Here is an 18,534-nt window from a genome sequence, read left to right on the forward strand (position 1 = left end):
TTATCTATTATACATTTTGATCCTTATTTACACTTTTAGTTTCTCACACCAAAGAAACTATTTGGTATTTACATGTGTGTCCTATTTATTTCACTTAAGACTATGACCTCAATATGCCTCCATTTAGCTTTTTTGAATATTTATTTATTTTTATTAGCACATGTTTGCAGTACATAATGTTTACATTCCTTGTGGGAAGTTGGTACATGTACATAACATATCTTAATTCCTTTTTTTTAATCTCCTACCCTCCATCCCTTCTCCCTTCTCTATCTGCTGATCCCTTTAACATTTGAGAAAGATCTATTCCCTGCTTCCTATTATCTATCATTTAGTCACTATTTATATTTTGTATTTCTCTTATAAGATAAATCATTCAATATTTAAGTTGGATTGTCTTATTTATTTCACATAACATTATGGTATTGAGGCGCACTTATTTTCTACAAAAGACAAGTTTTTCTTTATGGTAGAGTAGTACTCCATTGTGCATAATACCACATTTAAAAAAAATCTATTCATCTGTTTATAGAGGTACAGCCTGCTTCCAGGATTTAATTTTTATGAGTTGTGCTATTATAGTTGTGGGCATGCATGTATCACTGTAATATGATATCTTTAACTCCTTTAAAAAGATATCTAGAAGAGGTATGTATTTGTTGGCCAATTTGTACATCTAGAGAAGTGTCTGTTATTCATTTCACTTAAGGGCTGGCATTATTGAGGGAACAAAAATTAGGTAAGACATTAAACCATGGTCTTTGAACAGAATAGTCAGCCAAGAGGGGAAAGACTCAAGGCTGGATCCTAATTAGCACAAGTGTGAGCTGAGGGCTGAGGTCAGGATTCGCCCTAGATAATGAAATTCTTAAACATGCTAGTTGTCTGGAATTGGAGTGGGACAGTAGAGTTCAGGAACACCAGTGCATGGGTTAGACAAGAGTTAATAAAAGAAGAATAAAAGGTGGAATCAGCAAGGAGAGCTTTTGCCTAAATGCAGACCAAGGGAAAGACTGTCTCCTTCATGGGGGCAGAGTTACACAGAAAGACCAGGTCAGCGGTTATAGGGGGATGAAAGGAGAGGGGTGCTTAGGAGCTGGAAGTAGGTAGGGAGAAGGGTGTTAAGGGTATTGAAGTGTGGAAGGATATTTATACTGTTTATTGTAGCTCTTATGTAGCTATGACAGTTGTGTTCTTTTTAAAATAGAAATATACATTTATTGCTACTTCCTATTGGGTTCCAGGTGGCCTCAGCTGAGGAGTAAGCGAGAAAGTTATTCTGTGTGTGAATACTGAGAAATTTGTTGGTGCTTATGCATTCCTGGGTGCGGTAGTCACTGAGGTTTCTTAAGCGAAAAAAATCTTCAGGCTGAAAATCTGTTTTTAGGTCAATGAAAAAGGTGATGGACAATATGTTACTAGCTTTTCTGTCAATTATCCATTCTGTTATGAGGATTGTATGTTGAAACACTGTAGATAAGTGTTGCAATTAAGACTTTAATTTAGATTTAATGAGTTATTATATGTTAATAAAAGATCAATTAGCAGTTAAATAGCCATTGATCCAGGTACAATAAGTATGTCAGAAAGACATCAAGTTGTCATTGAAGAAGGTGAGATTATACAAGCAACATGTGAGCAATTAGATTCTCAATATATTCAGGCTATAATGAATGTCAATGCATTTAATTGCTATTTAACAAGGAGGCCTAATGTAAAGTCTCATGCCTATTAACTCACATACCTGTTCGCAGTTATTCAATAGGTCCATTTGTTCATTGATTCACTCAGCAAATATTTAATAAAGCACACATCAGCCGAAGTGAGAGAGACATGAGTATTAGGTATAAATCCTTCCTTCAAAGAATTTAAAATCTAGCTGGGAATGGTGGTGCACGCCTGTAATCCCAGAACTCAGGAGGTTGAGGCAGGAGGATTGCTGTGAGTTTGAGACCAGCCTGGACTACACAGTGAGTTCCAGGTCAGTCTCAACTACATAGTGAGACCCTGTCTCAAAAAAAAAAAAAAGAACTTAACATCTAGTATTGAAATGGCTCAAATATAGAAAAAATAAAAGGACAAAGTCTACAGTAACACATTTTCAACATGTTTTTTGATTAAATTCCAACTTCTACCACTATCACTTAAAGTTTTTCCATGTGGAAAGAAATCTTGAGTTTGGGGCCATTGAGTTTAGGGGCTATTTGTTACTGTATCCTGACATAGCACAGCTGACTAATATTGTGAGTAGAATAGGAGTTGACTGAGTCAGGTCTGAGACCTGTGTTCTGGTGTGATGATGTCAGAAAAGAAACTGAAACATTTCATCCTGGATGTTGAGAGTAGTTGAGAAATACACTAGCTTTCAAAGGGCAAGTGAGCAGTAAAGTGTAAGTTACTCAGTGTTTTCATGTCTAGCTTCCAAGAATTTCAATTTCTTTAAGACCATAGAAGAACTCTGGAGGAAGGCAGAAGTCAAAGCCTGATGAAAATGGTTAAAAATTAAATTTTATGTTATGTGGATTTTATCACAACAAAATAGGACAGTAATGCTTTTATTCCTTTGGTAACTGGAGCAGGCATATTTTGGAGTGCTTGTATAGCTCTAACTCTTTTTCTACTGAGAACTGCAGGACCTGTTATTGAGGCTGGTGCTTCTTCTCATGCCTGCTCTGCAAAGTGAAGCACTGGTCCTTTTTTCTTTTGGGGCTCCTTCTTTCTCCAGGCTCTTTTCACCAGGACCAGGAAGGTTTTATTTTTTAAATGATCTCATTGTCAGGCAGGAGAATCCCATTCTCATATTTATTTTACAACCAGTATTTAAATGCTCTAGGCTGTGGACCTTGGCAATCATGATTCCTTTTCTCTTCTGGAAAGCAGAGCCCTTCCTAGCAACTTCAATATTTAAATCTTCATCTCTTCATTCCTTTCCTGATTGAGACCAAGGGCTGGAGCATCTTTGGGGTTCAATGGTGGGACAGGCGTCAGGTCCTGTTTTGTATGCTGTGGCCTAATAAACCTCCACATCTAATTTCATAAGTGTTGTGCATAAATCAGTCTTGGTTAGTGTTCAACTGGAGAAAGGACTGTATTTTACCCTGAAGACAATCAGAAGCTTAGATAAAAGTTGCACTACAGAAGATGTATGTGTATGTGAGAAAGAGAGGGAAGAGAGAGGAGAAAGAGAAAGAGGAGAGAGGAGAGAGAGAGAGAGGAAAGAGTGAGGGAGAGAGGAGGGAGGGAGAGGGGGAGAGGGAGAAGGAGATAAAGGAGTTTGGCAGGATAAAGAAACAACTGGAGCTTGTGGTGGCCAGGAAAATGTAAGCTTTTGGGTATCAGCTGGAATTTAGGAAATTCTACTGGGCATCCTGCTAACATGTGGAAGGAAACCTCAGAAGGCTGGAAATCCAGAGCGCCTTCCAGAGATGATATCTGAATTGCAATTGTAAAATAAGTGAATAACTGTTGGGGCATGAGAGGATGAAAGGATGAAGCACTGACCCCAAGTCCTGGAATGGTTTTTCTAACTGGGGCACAGGTGTCCCAAAGGTGACATGCTGGAGCCTTGACCCACAAACAACCCCCTAATCTCTTCTTTAGTCCTGTTTCCGGTTTACACTCCCTTTTAGTCATAAGCAGATGTTGTTTTATCTAGATGTTATGTCTTTAGTTTGAACAATGTGTATCTTCTCATGACTACTGTTAATCACTGCTCATAACTGCTATTAACCATCAAACCGCTGTGATCATGCTTTTGCGTGTGGCCTTGAAACTGTGTTATAAAGACCCTGGGTGAAAAATAAGCTTTGCCATTAGCCATCAGCTTTTGGTCATTCATTGTGTCCATGGTTGTCTCCCTGAGTCCCCTCCTCTAGAAGGAGACCTCAACAAGTGGTGCCCGAACAGGAACTCAAAACAAAAACCCCCAAACTGGAAACAAGATCCAAAAATGATGCGAGCATTTGGAACAGTAAGTCAGACACAACACCGGGTATGGGCAATCTCAAGGAAAGTTTGGGACTTTCCTCGCCCATGACATAACTATTCAGGGAAGAAAATTTATTGGATTTGCAGACACTGGCAAAGAGGCAGAGGCCTTCTAGGTGGCCCTATCACCAGGTCCATTGTGTTATATCCAGAATAGGCATTACAGGCTCCTACACACTTCAGTCACCCCAGTTACTTGCAGTGAAGGGACCAGATGATCAAACTGCATATTTGCAACCATATATTTTTATTTTATTTTATTTTTTAAAATTTAATTTGTTGGTACATTCTAGGTAGACAGTACAGTTACATTCATTACTGGGATCTTGTACCTTTACATGCCAGGTCTCAGTTCTCATTTTTCCCCTTGTCCCCACCCTCTCTTCACCCTCCCCTCCCCTTCCCACTTCAAACACTTTAATTCCATTTTTACGTTTTCTCATATTTTTTTTCCTTTTCCCTTATTCCCCCTTCCCTATCCTTCTCACTGTCCCTACACCTTTGGTCCTTTTCTTCCTATTTGCTAATTGTCCCATTAGGATCTTGAGTACTATTTTAGTTTTTCACACGAGAGAAATTATTAGGTATTTGCATATGTGTGCCTTATTTATTTCACTTAGAAGTATATCCTCAAAATGTACTATGAATAATTTAACTATGAATGAATCTGCTTTCTCATTCTTTATGGCTGAGTAGTATTCCATTTTGTAGATAAACCACATCTTCTTTATCCAGTTTCCAATTGATGGGCAGATGGGCTGTTTCCAAGTTTTAGCTATTAGAAACTGTGCCGCTATAAACATGGGTGCACATATATCACTGTGGTATGATTCTTTCACTTCTTTTGGAAAGATACCCAACAGAAGGATGGCTGGGTCAAATGGAACCTCTAATCCTAGTTCTTTGAGATATATTCATATTGACTTCCATAGTGGTTGCACCAGTCTGTACTCCCACCAACAATAGAGAAGGGTTCCTTTCTCCCCACAACCCTGCCAACATTTGTTATTGTGTGATTTCTTGATAGCAGCCATTCTTTGTGGAGTGAGGTGAAATCTCAGTGTTGTTTTCATCTGCATCTCTCGAATGACAAGTGATGTGGAGCATTTTTTCATATATTTACTTGCTGCTTTTATTTCTTTTTCTGAGAAATGTCCATTTCAGATGCCCACTTTAGAATTGGGCCTTTATATTTGGGGGGGCTAGTTGTTTTGAGTTCTTTATATATTTTAGATAATAGTCCTTTGTCTGAGGAGCAGCTGGTAAAAAGTTTTTCCCACATTATAGGTTGTCTCTTAGTTCTGTTGATGGTTTCCTTTGCAGTGCAGAAGCTTTTTAATAAGATGAAATCCCAGTTGTTAATTCTTTCTGCTAGTTCCCATGCTACTGAGGATTTGCTCATAAAGTCTTTTCCTATGCCAATGTCTTCCAGAGTTCTGCCTAACTTATCTTCCAGCAAGTTTAGTGTTTTTGCTTTTATGTTTAGATCTTTAATCCACTTGGATTTTAATTTAGTGCATGGTGACAGGTAAGGGTCTAGTTTTAATCTTTTGCAGGTTGAAATCCAGTTTTTCCAACACCATTTATTAAAGAGGCTATCTTTCCTCCAGTGGGGACTGGCAGCTCCTTTGTTAAAGAAGAGGTAGCTGAGTGCATCTGGAGTTGTTTTTGTGTCTTCCAGTCTGTTCCACTGATCCTCAGGTCTGCTTCTTTGCCAGTACCATGCTGTTTTTATCACAGTGGCTTTGTAGTAGTTTCAAATTGGGAATTCTTATACCCGGTGCCATGTGTCTGTTGCCTAGGATGGCATTTGCTATTCTAGGTCTCTTATGGTTCCAAATGAATTTTTGGATTCTTCTTTCTAGTTCCGTGAAGTATAGTGTTGGGATTTCAATTGGTATTGCATTGAATCTGTATAGCAGTTTTGGTAGTATGGCCATTTTCACTATGTTGATTCTTCCTACCCAGGAGCAGGGGACATCTTTCCATTTTCTTAAATCCTCCTCGATCTCTTTTTTCAGAGTGCTGTAGTTTTCAGTGTAGAGGTCTTTTGCTTCTTTTGTTAGCAACCATATATTTTTAGGAAAAAAAAAAAAAAAGGAAAAAGAGAAGCTAGCACTGTGTTATCAGCCTGATGCTGCCTGCAAAGGTCTGGAATCCAAAACAAAGCCAGAGAAACTGCAACTGTGTTTTACCAGATATCACAAGATATTACAAGAAAAATCACATTGCAAATTTTAAATATTTGATAAATGTATTTTTGTTTCAATTTAAATTAAGTTTAATTGGTGTACTTAAAACACTTCTTGTACATTGCAAATTCTTAAATTGTGATTAAATTGTTAACTTGCTCTTTTCTATACTGTGTTGATAAAAAACTCAAGGTTAATACTGTTCTATTGGCAGCCAATAAAATTTTAAGATGTAACAATGTGAGAACAACAAAAAAGGACACTTTAAGATTTTAACAGCTGAAGTCTGTTATAAAAAGTTAATAGTACGTGAGACAGAGAAAAATATTAAGAAAGCTATAGAAGAGATATACTTTTGACATGAAAGGTTTTTGTATGTTTGCCTTGTTAGAAAAAAATAAAAACAGATATACAAGACCAGAAGGCCTAAGTATGCAGAAAAGGTGTGAAAAGATGATTTAACAAAAATATGTATGTTTGTTAGTTTCAAGTTTGTTATAAAAGGTTTACATTTACAGTCATAAAGAGCTTTCATTCCTTTTGATTCTAATTCTACAAGAGATTTCTATTAATTGACCTACAAAAGTTTTGACTAGTCCTAACTAAAAGAGATTTTATAATTCAATTGGCCAAATACATTGCGTGCACTCTAGTTTGATAAATTGTCTTATATGTTTGTCTGTGTTTGTCCAGTTGTTTAAAAAAGTGTTTGTCCAATTATATTTTTTATTAAAATGCTATCAAGGATACAAATAATTTGTTAGTTTCTACAACCAGGTTTTATAAGTTAAAAGTTTGTCAAGATAATTAAATATAAACTTTTAGTTTTAAGTACAATCCTGTTGGTAAATAAAAAAGCAGTTGCTCAGAAAAATTTATTCTGGCCTTTGTTCTCTAATGGGAGCCCCAATAATTTTCATAGTTTTGTAAAAAGATATGCCTCATCAAATATGTTTTTATAAAATGTTTACATTGATTATTGTCAAGAGGTTACATTCTAAATATGTTATTGTGATATGTTTATAATGGTCATTTTCAAAATATGCTATGTTCTATAGGAAAACAAAGAGTTATTAAGAGGTTTTATTAAAAATGCTTTTGATATCAAACTATAGGGCGTAAAGTTTCATGCATATAATCATGATTATTATTGTTAATTTTCTGATGTACTAAATGAATAAAAACTTCACAAGATAATAAAAAACTATTAATGCGGCTTCAAGAGAGAGGATAGAAAATTTCATAAAAAGAATTAAATCTGTGTACAGCAAGTCGTATATTTAAGATTACAAGTTTCCAAAAAAGTATGCTGCTTAGGAGATAAAAAGATAAAAGCAGTTGAAAAAATATTTGGGTGATCACAGATTTTTACAAGATCTGGATTCCAGATCTTATAAATGGCTAAAACTAATTCTCTCTACTACCTCTACATTGGAGATCCCAGATGTGACCAGCCTTTTAATAATAATAAAAAAAAATCATACTGCTTAGGAGCACTTACTCAAAGAGTAGGCCCATAAAAATCATTCAGTAACATATTTATCTAAAAATGTAGATCCAATTGCAAAGGGATGGCCCTCTGTTTAAGAACTCTGGAGGTTTGAGATCACATTACTCCCTCTGGCAAGTCTAGTCTCAGTTATATGAAAATTGTTCAATTGCCAGATGAGGCCTATGTAGATTTCATTACCCACCTGGAGGTCTCCATTGAACAGAGTGTTGTAGGAGAAGGGACACAACAACAATGAAAATAACAACAACAACAACAATAATAATACTTTAAAACAACAGGGGCTTCAAATTGTCCTAGAAAGACTTCAAACCTATGACCCCCTACTCCTATTTAAGATTCAGGTTACAGACAACTAAGATTCAACCTAAAAAAATTAGTCTTCAAAAAAAATCTTTACAAACTCTAAATGACTTTCAAAAATTATTAAGAGATATCAATTGGATTCGTCCTATATTAAGCACCCTTAATTACCAGTTGTTTAACCTATTTTCTACATTATCAGGACCCTCTGCTTTAGCTAGCCCACAAAACCGCTCTAAAAAGGCTTTAGAGGAGCTACAACTTGTTGAAAGTGCTTTGCAATCTCAATTTACTTTTCATATTTATGATGATTTGCCTTTGTTTCCTTATCAACACCCCTGACAGCCCCAGAAGACTTCTTTATCAAACAAATTCTCCTGTTAAATGGATTTATCTTCCTGTTCAGCCTCCCCACAAAGTCATGCCATATTTTGAACTCATTGCCTCTCTCATTGTTTCAGGATGAACTTGGGTAATACATTTAAATGATGCTATCCATTTGCCTCTCACTTTGTGCCAGTTTCAAACTTTGCAGTGATTTTCTCCAGATTTTCAGATTTCTTTGGCCAAATTTTATGGACAAATTTTGTTTCATTAACCTCATGATCCCTTGTTGTCCTTGTCCCAACATGACTAGATTATTTCTTCTATTGTTTCCTCATCCCCTATTCCTTTAACAAAAACCTTTTTTACTGATGCTACTAAATTAAATAAGCTATCAATTTTCAGAGATCAATAACTCTTTCACACAGTCTACTCCATATTCGTCTACTCAACAAAATGAATTGTTTGTTGTGTGTTGTGTGCTGTTCAAATATAGTTAGAGATTCTCAATATGTTGCCCTTGTTTTCCCTCTCCTTCCCATAGCCATACTTCGTGCCTCTTCTTCCCATTTTTCAATTGTTATAGGGTCTTCAATGGCTCCTTCAAAAAAGAGTTAATCCTGTGTTCATTACCTATATTCACTCTCATACCCGACTCCCAGGTCCACTTATGGTAATGATTGTGCTGATAAATTATTAACTGTTGCCTTTGTTTCCACCAAAAAAAATCAGATATTACATTCTAATGCAACATGATTACATCAAAAATGAAAAATTCCTTTTGAAACAGCCAAACAGATTGTGCAGACCTGTTCTGTTTGCTGCCCTTTATACCTGAGACAAGCTCCTCCTGACACTAATCCTGGAGGCTATGTTCCTAATCAAATTTGGCAAATAGATGGTACTCATTTTCTTCCTTGTGGCAGACTTAAATATATTCATGTTGTTATTGATACTTTTTCAAGATCCGTGTGGGCCGTGGCCATGCCAAAAAAAAAAAAAAAAAAAAAAAAAAAAAAAAAAAAGAAAAAAACTTCTCGTGTAAAAAACTTCTTGTACTCTGCCTTTGCTGTTATGGGCATTCCTGCGAGCTCAAAACAGATAGTGGTCCTGCTTATAACTCTCATGCTTTTAAACAATTTTGCAAAACATGGGACATTGCTCATGTGATGGGAATACCTCACAATCCCCAAGGGAAAGCTATCATTGAGTGTGCTCATTACACTATCAAATTATAGCTAGCAAAAATAAAAAGGGGGAATTGCCCTTGGGGTGTATGTACTTCCCCAACTGCATGCTTGCATCTTGCTTTGTATGTCATTAACTTTCTTAACCTGCCTTGTACTGCTGATCCACTATCTGGAGCACAAAGACACTTCACATCTATTTTACAATCTTCTCTCTCTTCTTCTTTACAATTACCTTTTCTTGTGCAAGCAAAATTACAGGAGTGGAGCGACTGGGTCCCTGTGAAAGTCCTCATTCTGGGACCAGGATATGCCTATGTTTCTGCTGATTTTGATCATGTCCTGATCCCAATGCGGCAGCTGTGGCCGGCACCCTGATCTCAAGGGGACACCTCCTCCACCCAAGCTGGGCTTCCCCCCAGGAATGAAAGTTGTAACTCTGGCAGAACCTGACATCACTTGTTGCATGGCTGCCCTTGCCATCAGGCCAGAGCAAAAGAGAAAGATGGGTGTTAACCCACCAACATGGGGCCAGGTTAAGAGCCTCACTCAAAAGGTGGAACAAATCATGGCCACCATTGGAAAGGCTCATATGCTGGAGCACCTGTTTCTCACTATGCTTGCTGTCCTTGCCTGAACCTCCCAGGAAGACAGGGTGGACTTCTTGCCTGGCATGAAGGAGGCCTTGCACCACCTCAGCCATGACTCCTTATCCCACTGAGCCCCTAATAATGGGACCTTTGGAAGCTTCCTGCTGCACTCTACTGCTGGTTAACTTGGAAAGGAAAGTTTGCTGGCACTTCCTGCTCCCATTCTGAGTATAATTTTACTTATCATGCTAGTTTTTGTATAAGCTGTTGTGTAAAATTGCCATTTGTTATCATGATAGGATCTGCTAGCTTCAATTTATCCAAAAAAAACCCTGTAACTTGTTCTGAATGTAGATTGTATACCAGCCTTAATGCTTCTGTTCCTTTCAATGCCACTCATGATTCCATTTTTCTGTTGAAGGCCCAGAAGGGCATCTGGCTACCAGTCAATCTTACTTGGCCCTGGCAAGCTGACCCCTATGAGGGCTTAGCCTATCAAATTCTGTCTAAATTATATCACCGCTCTAAGCATTGTGTTGTCAAATTAGTACTGCTAGTCTTGGGGCTCATTGCTGTGACAGCCACAGCTGCAGTTGCTAGTGTGGCCCTACAGACTGCAGTACAAACACATGATTTTGTACATACTTGGCAGAAGGATTCACACCAGCTATGGTTGAAACAGTCTGCTATTGATCAAGAATTAAAATCTCAATTTAAAGACTTATAACAAACTGTGAAATGGCTGGGGGACCAGATAGTTGCTCTTCAACATCAGGTCATGCCACAATGTGTTGGAATTCCTCACAAATCTGTGTTACCCCCCATCTGTACAATCGCATCCATTATGAGTAGGATCAGATTAAATATCATCTACAAGACTTTTATAACAACCTGTCCATCAATGTAGACAACTTGTTATAAGATATCCACTTTTTATGAATCTTTGGCACCTATACCCTATCAAGATACGGCCACTTACACTGCTGATGAGTTGCAAGGACTGGACCCTCGTGGTCTGTTTCAAAGCCTCACACATTCCTTAACCAGTGCTTTTATTGTTCTCTTGTTGGTTATTATATTGTTTTCCACAAGATACTGTCTTCTCAAATGATAGGTACATGACTCTCTGGGCATGTCCTCACTGCCATGCTGGCTCTTTGGAAAAAATAATAGGAGGAATTGTTGGGGCATGAGAGGATGAATGGATGAAGCACTGACCCCGAGTACTGAAATGCTGGTTCTCACCGGGTCACAGGTGTCCCAAAGGCAACGTGCTGGAGCCAAGTCCCTCGACCCTCAAACAACCTCCTAATCTCTTCTTTATTCCTGTTTCCGGTTTACACTTATTTTTAGTCATAAGCAGATGTTGTTTTATCTAAATGTTATGTCTTTAGTTAATGACATACAAAGCAAGATGCAAGCATAAATAAGAGATCAGAGGGTTGTTTGTGGGTTGATCGACCTGGCTCCAGCACATCACCTTTGGGACACCTGTGCCCCGGTGAAAACCAGCATTCCGGGACTTGGGGTCAGTGCTTCATCCATTCGCCCTCTGACGCCCCAACAAATAACCAAAGGAAAAACATCTGCTTGAAATGTGAAAAAAATTAGCTAAATAAAATATGAAGATCTAACATTATGTCAAATTCAATATCCTATCTTCATGTCAGTTTAAATTTAATTAGGTGAGTTTGTGTTGACAGAGTCAAACTTCGGCTTTGAGAACTCTTAAGTACAGAGATTGTCTAAAGATGGTGTTCTAGGGTCTGGCTTTACTTCTGCAGCGGGGGAGCTCTATGGAGAGCACTCACTACATGAGGGGTGCAACTGAACTCTAGGGAGGTAAAGTAGCAAAGACCAATGTTGACCTCAAGGGCATCACAAAGAGGAGTAGAGAGAGGATGCACAGACACATAGACAAAGAGCTGTGATTTGTAGGACTGACCCGGGGCTGAGCTAGCTCAGCATTGGAAGCATTATGGGTCTTATTTACGACCAAATCTTAACTTACTACGTGTTGAAATGGTGAAGGGACTGCCCAGAGTAAAAAGTTTGCAGTTAATCTGCTTCTGTGATTTCAGCAAAGGGAAGAAAGAGCAAACAATGAACTGGGATGAAGGAAACTGTTCTTGTCCTCAGACCTTCCCTAGAGAAAGAGGGGCTGAACCAAGCGTGACATCACTGTGTAAATTAATCCTGACCATAGGAGGCAAAGGAAGCTTCCATCAGCGCGCTACCACACACAAGCGATGGGCTTAAAAGAAGTAAAAAGGCGATTTGAAAAGCAAGCACTTAAAAAGGTTCCCTTGTTCTCCACCTCCAGGTCTAATAGCCCTCCCCAGAGCAGACACTGCTTTCTAAGGAAAATGAAAATATCCCTCCTAACCACATGCAAGCACATAACAAAAGCCAAGTTAAGAAGGTTAGTGACTTAGTTGTCTCAGCAACATGTCATCAAGTTGAGATGAGCAGGAAACACAGATAAGAGGAGGAAGAAGGAAAATATCACAAGCTGCAAAGAGGGAAAAGCTGAGATGCTGAGAAAAGCAAAGCCAAGCCCTTTTCTTGCTGTTTCATTAAGGGCAACTTAACTTTTAAACAGCTTCTCGAAAAACCTACAATAAAATCTGCTTTTGTGTAACCTGTGTACTTGGCGTGCGTCAATATATTGTGTTATCAGCATTTCCTTTGTGGTACCATGTTTAAAGGCAAATCATTAGGGGTATCTGTATAATGCCACAGAGAAACAAAATGACACCGCATGAAAATGGAAAAACTATTTTATTGGAAATTAGTGATGTGAAACTTGCAGAAATGACCAAAGGTAGATTGCTTAACTGAGCCAAAACTCATACTATTACAGCACAAAATGAGACAAATGGACTATTAGAGGTCTATTTGATTCTTTTTCTCCTCTCATAAGGTTGTATTCAGAAAATGGCTGACATTTGATTTCAAGGGGAAAGACGTTTCTGATTGTGGAAATGTGAGGCCTATATTTTTACCCAGGGTTGTAAACTTATTGGAATAGGGGTAGGAGAGACACTAAGGGAAGGCAGGAAAGGAGGGTGGTTAGAATTGGCCTATTCCATTGTTGTACACTCCAGTTATCAGAAAATGTATTTTTATGTTGAGTCAAAAATATACCTCCAGGTAACTACAAATACTTTACTTGAGAGCCAAGAAGAACACACTGGCTTTTTCCTGGCCTCAACACTGCTTTAGATATTTGAGTGATGGCACATCTTCACTTGACCTTCCCCTCCCTGGACTATGTGTTCCTAAAGTGTGGTTTCCAGTCAGCATCACTATTAGAAAATTTCAGACCCTTTCTCCACCTTGTGTTTATGTGGGTTCTTAGCAATCTGTGATGAAGAAATCTAAGTGATCCTCAAGAATGCTTAGATTGGATAACTCCTGCTCTAGGCAAAAATTCTTTGTTTATTCAGCTCTCCCACATAATTCATTAATTTACTCACACATTCATATATTCACTCATTAACCCATTTACTTATACATGAAATATTTGTAAGCTTATCACATTGTAGACTGTCTTTTGAATCAGGGATAAGGACATGAAAAGCATAGTTTATGCACTCAGATATGAGATGATGAGATCCCTCTCTCTTCTGACCATGGTCTGGTTGTCTGGTTGGTTATAATTCTCAGGTGTAATTAGTCAGTAACATGTAGCCCAGCGAGACTGCTTCCTCCTTAAAATATAACATATATTCTACTTTTTATCCACAAGTTAAGCATAAGAGACCTTTCTTTTGGTACTGGGGATGAAACTCATGACCTTGCACCTGTAAGGCAGGCATGGTGCCACTGAGATAAATCTCTGGCCCATAAGAGACATTGTTTAATGCTTTAATGAATCCAAGAAATGATTGTGCAAGGGCTAATGATCATCTCTATAGATGCAGAAAAAGCATTTGACAAAATTCAACACCCATTCATGATTAAAAACCCTGGAGAAAATTGGAATAGATGGTCTTTATCCCAACCTGATAAAGGCTATCAATGAAAAAACAACAGTCAACATCATATTAAGTGGTCAAAAACTGAAAACCTTCATGTTAAAATCAGGAGCAAGAGAAGGATGTCCACTATCACCACTCCTGTTCAATATAATTTTGAAAGCATTAGCTACAGCAATTAGACGAGAAAGAAATAAAAGGAATAAAGACAGTAAAGGAAGAAGTTAAACTGTCACTATTTGCTGATGATATGATACTCTACACTGAAGACCCAAAAACTGCCAAGAGACTTCTAGACTTGATTGACGGATTCAGTAAAGTAGGTGGATACAAGGTAGATATTCAAAAATCAATAGCCCTTGTACACAAATAACAGACTCACTGAGAGAGAAATTAGGGAAACAGTCCCTTTCACAATAGCATAAAAAATTTAGGAATCAGTCTAACAAAGGAAACAACATTGACAACAACATTGAGAGCTACAACACTCTGAAAAAAGAGACTGAAAAGGATATAAGAAAATGGAAGACATCCCTTGTTCCTGAGTAGAGGCATCAATTGTAAAAATGGCCATACTTCCAAAACTGCAATACAGACTCAATACAATCCTTATTGAAAACCCAACAGTATATTTCACAGAACTAGAGAAAACAATCCAAAACTTTGTTTGAAATCAGAAGAGACATACAATAAAAAGAGCAATTCTAGGCAACAGAGACATGGCAGGGGGTATCATAATCTCCACTTTGAAACTATACTACAAAGCCACTGTGATAAAAACAGCATGTACTGGCAAAGAAACAGACCTGAGGATGAGTGGAATAGATTAGAAGATGCAGAAACAACTGCAGATATACTCAGCTACCTCGTCTTCAACAAAGGAGCCAACCATACTCACTGGAGGAAAAACAGCCTCTTTAATAAATGGTGTTGGAAAAACTGGATTTCAACTTGCCAAAGATTAAAACTAGACCAGTATCTTTCACCATACACCAAACAATATCCAAGTGGATTAAATATATAAATATTACAATAGAAACACTTAACTTGCTGGAAGATAAGTTGGGTAGAACTCTTGAAGATAATGGCATAGGAAAACACTATGAATAAATCCTCAGTAGCATGGAAACTAGCACAAAGTATGAACAATTGGGATCTCATCTTTTAAAAAAGCTTCTGCACTGCCAGAGAAATCACCAGCAGAGCTAAGAGACAACCTCAATGTGGGAAAACATTTTTACCAGATGTTCCTCAGACAAAGGTCTGCTATCTAGAATATATAAAGAAAAAAAAGTCAGACCCTCCCCAAATACAAAGACCCAATTCAAAAATGGACATCTGAAATGAACAGACATTTCTCAGACTAGTAAAAGCAGCAAATAAACACACAAAAAACTGTTCAACATCACTGGTCATTTGAGAGATGCAGATGAAAACAGCACTGAGATTCCACTGTACCCCAGAAAGGACAGCTGATATCAAGAAATCAACCAATAACAAATGCTGGTGAGGCCGTGGGGAGAAAGGAACCCTTCTCTGTTGTTGGGAGTGCAGACTGGTGCAACCACTGTGGAAATCAATATGGAGATACCTCAAAGAACTAGGATTAGAAGTCCCATTTGACCCAGTTATCTCTGTGCTGGGTATCTTTCCAAAGAATTAAAAAAATCATACCACAATGATATATGCTCATCCATGTTTATAGCAGCACAGTTAGTCATAGCTAAAATTTGGAAACAGCTTAATTGCGCATCAGTTGGAGACTGGATAAAGAAGATGTGTATTTTTAAAATTTAAAAAAATAAAATGGAGTACTACTCAGCCATAAAGAATAAGAAAGTAGAGACCTTTATAGTTAAATGGATGCACATTGAGGCCATACTCTTAAGTGAAATAAATAGGACATACATGTGTAAATACTGAATAGATTCTCTGGTGTGAAAAACTAAAAGTGTAAATATGGCTTAAATTGTGTCACTGACAATGTGAAATAGGAAGAAAAGGTCTAAAAGAGTAGAGGAAGTGGGAGGGGTAAGGGAATGGTAAAAGGGAAAAGAAAAATATGTGAAAAGGAAAAACATGGAAATAATGTCTTTGTAAACAGGGACAAGTGTATGGGGTGAAGGGAGGGCTGGGGAATGGGGAAAAATAAGAATGAGGATAAGTCATGTAAAGTTACAAGATCCCAATTATGCATGTAACTGTATTGCATACCTAGAATGTACCAATAAACTTACTAAAAAAGATTAATCTATGAGGAGTGTTTATTTTATTTATTTATTTAGTTTTGTACCAGGGATTGAACTCAGGACACTGTGCTTGCAAGGCTGGCAGAGGAACCACTGAGCTAAATCCCTGGCCCTATGAGTAGTATTTATGAGTGAGTTAGGAGGTATGGTAGATTACTTCTCTTAATTTGTCCCAGTGAACCACCTTCCCACTTCCTGTGCACTTTTTTAGGTACTGCCCACATTTGTGCTGGGTTTGGCCATGTGACTTGCTTTTGGTCCATAGGATATCAGCATCCATAAAGCAAATAGAAGCATGGTAAGTGCTTGTGCATTAGGGCTTGCCCTCTTAGATGCCACCTCTGTCTGATGTACAGACCTAGTTTGGAATAGCATCCTTGAAGAAGAAAGACCACATGAAGACAGAGGTCCAGAAATCCCAGCTGTCCACATTCAACTGAGTTTGAGCCGATCTTCCATCTGAGCTAATCTGCCTGAGTTAGTCTAGGTGAAACCAGCAAATAACTGCGCAGGAAACCTATAGAATTATGAGAAATAGTAAAGTAGTATCTTAAACTGCTGAGAGATACTGCAGAGAACTAGAGTTGAGGGCTAGGGTGAGCAGGACTGTGGATACAGAAAGGAGGTGGTTCACATGAGAGGTTGTTTGTTTCCCTGTGGTAAGAGCTAGCCTTGGAATGATAAAAGAGAAAAATCAAAGGTTCTGAGATTTTGGAAACAATGACAGAACCTAAACAAAATGCATTCGTATTCTCATAAGGCATATTTATTATGTTCTAAGAGGGGACATGTGGAATTTTGGAGATTATTTCTAACGGTAGGGGCTCTCCTCAAGGAATGCAGTGACACCCTCTGTTAGGGTGTTCTCAGATCCTGTCAGAGCTGAGATGCCAGGCAAGTTTGTTATTTATACTTCCGTTACACATTACCCTAAAACTTAGCAACTTGAAGCAGTCAACACTTATTTTCTCACAGTTTCTGTTGGTGAGATATCCAGGTGCAGTATTACTTACAAGGCTGCAATTAAAGTATTGACTAGGGCTGTAGGCATCTCAACACTTGGCTGTACAAAGATTCACTTCTAGCCTCACATTCAAGGCTTTTTGGCAGGATTAGGTTTCTCATGAGTTGTTGGATGGAGGGCCTTAGTTTCTCACTGGCCATTTTTCCTCAAAATTTTCCTCAGTTCCCTGCCTACTGGGCCAGATAAACATGGCATCTGGCTTCATCAGAGTGGACAAGAGAGGGTAAACATGACAGGAAACCTACATCTCTGTGTAACTTAATCTTGGAAGTGGTGCCCCCTCACTTTTGTCATGTTTTACTCATAAGCAGCAAATCACTGCATTTTAGTTCATACTCAGGGAGCATTCATTAGGCAAGGACATGCATACCAAGAGGTGCAGAGCACTGTGACATATTTTGGCTGCTGCATCTCACTGCAGGATTATGGGGTAAGCAGTACCTCTGCTTGCACAATACATAGACGGTCACAATCCTGTTAAATTTGCCATGTTTCCATCTGCTTGGATGAGGACATGTGAAAGCCATTCTAGAGTCATCCCCTAGCTGGTTTAATAACATGCAGTGATCTTCTGAAGATAAGCTTACTACTCTTTCCTGAGATATCTATATCAACTGATGGAATAAGCCTATTTCCTCTTCATTTCGGTTCAGGATTTCAAAGTTGTTAGGTCCTCTTATTGCCTTTCCCATATTTTTCTTTCTTCAATAAATCTACTCTCTTTTAATTAATTTTTATTAGTAGTGTACATGTTTGCAGTACATGTTTACATTCTTTGTATGAGTTGGTACATGTACATATCACATATTAATTCCTTTTTTATTTATTTTTATTTTTAAAAATTGAGTTTATTGGTACATTCTAGGTATACAATACAGTTACATTCATTACTGGGATCCTGTACCTTTACATGACAGGTCTTGGTTCTCATTTTTTCCCCTTGTCCCTGCCCTCCCTCCACCCCCTGTTAATTCCTTTTTTAATCCCTTTATCTCTTGTTCCCTCCCTCTTCCTCTTGATCTCCTTCCCAGTTGAGATACATCTCATTATCCCTAATGTATCTATCTTTCATTTTACCTTTTGTTTATTTTTGGGTTTCTCTTCCTTTCTCTCTCTCTCTCTCTCTCTCTCACTCGCTCTTTTTGGTACCAGGGATCAAATTCGGGTTCTTGTGCTTGCGTGGCAGGC

The sequence above is a fragment of the Fukomys damarensis genome, unplaced genomic scaffold (genome assembly GCF_012274545.1).
Source record: "Fukomys damarensis isolate Sample0158 unplaced genomic scaffold, DMR_v1.0_HiC HiC_scaffold_37, whole genome shotgun sequence".
NCBI lineage: Eukaryota > Metazoa > Chordata > Mammalia > Rodentia > Bathyergidae > Fukomys > Fukomys damarensis.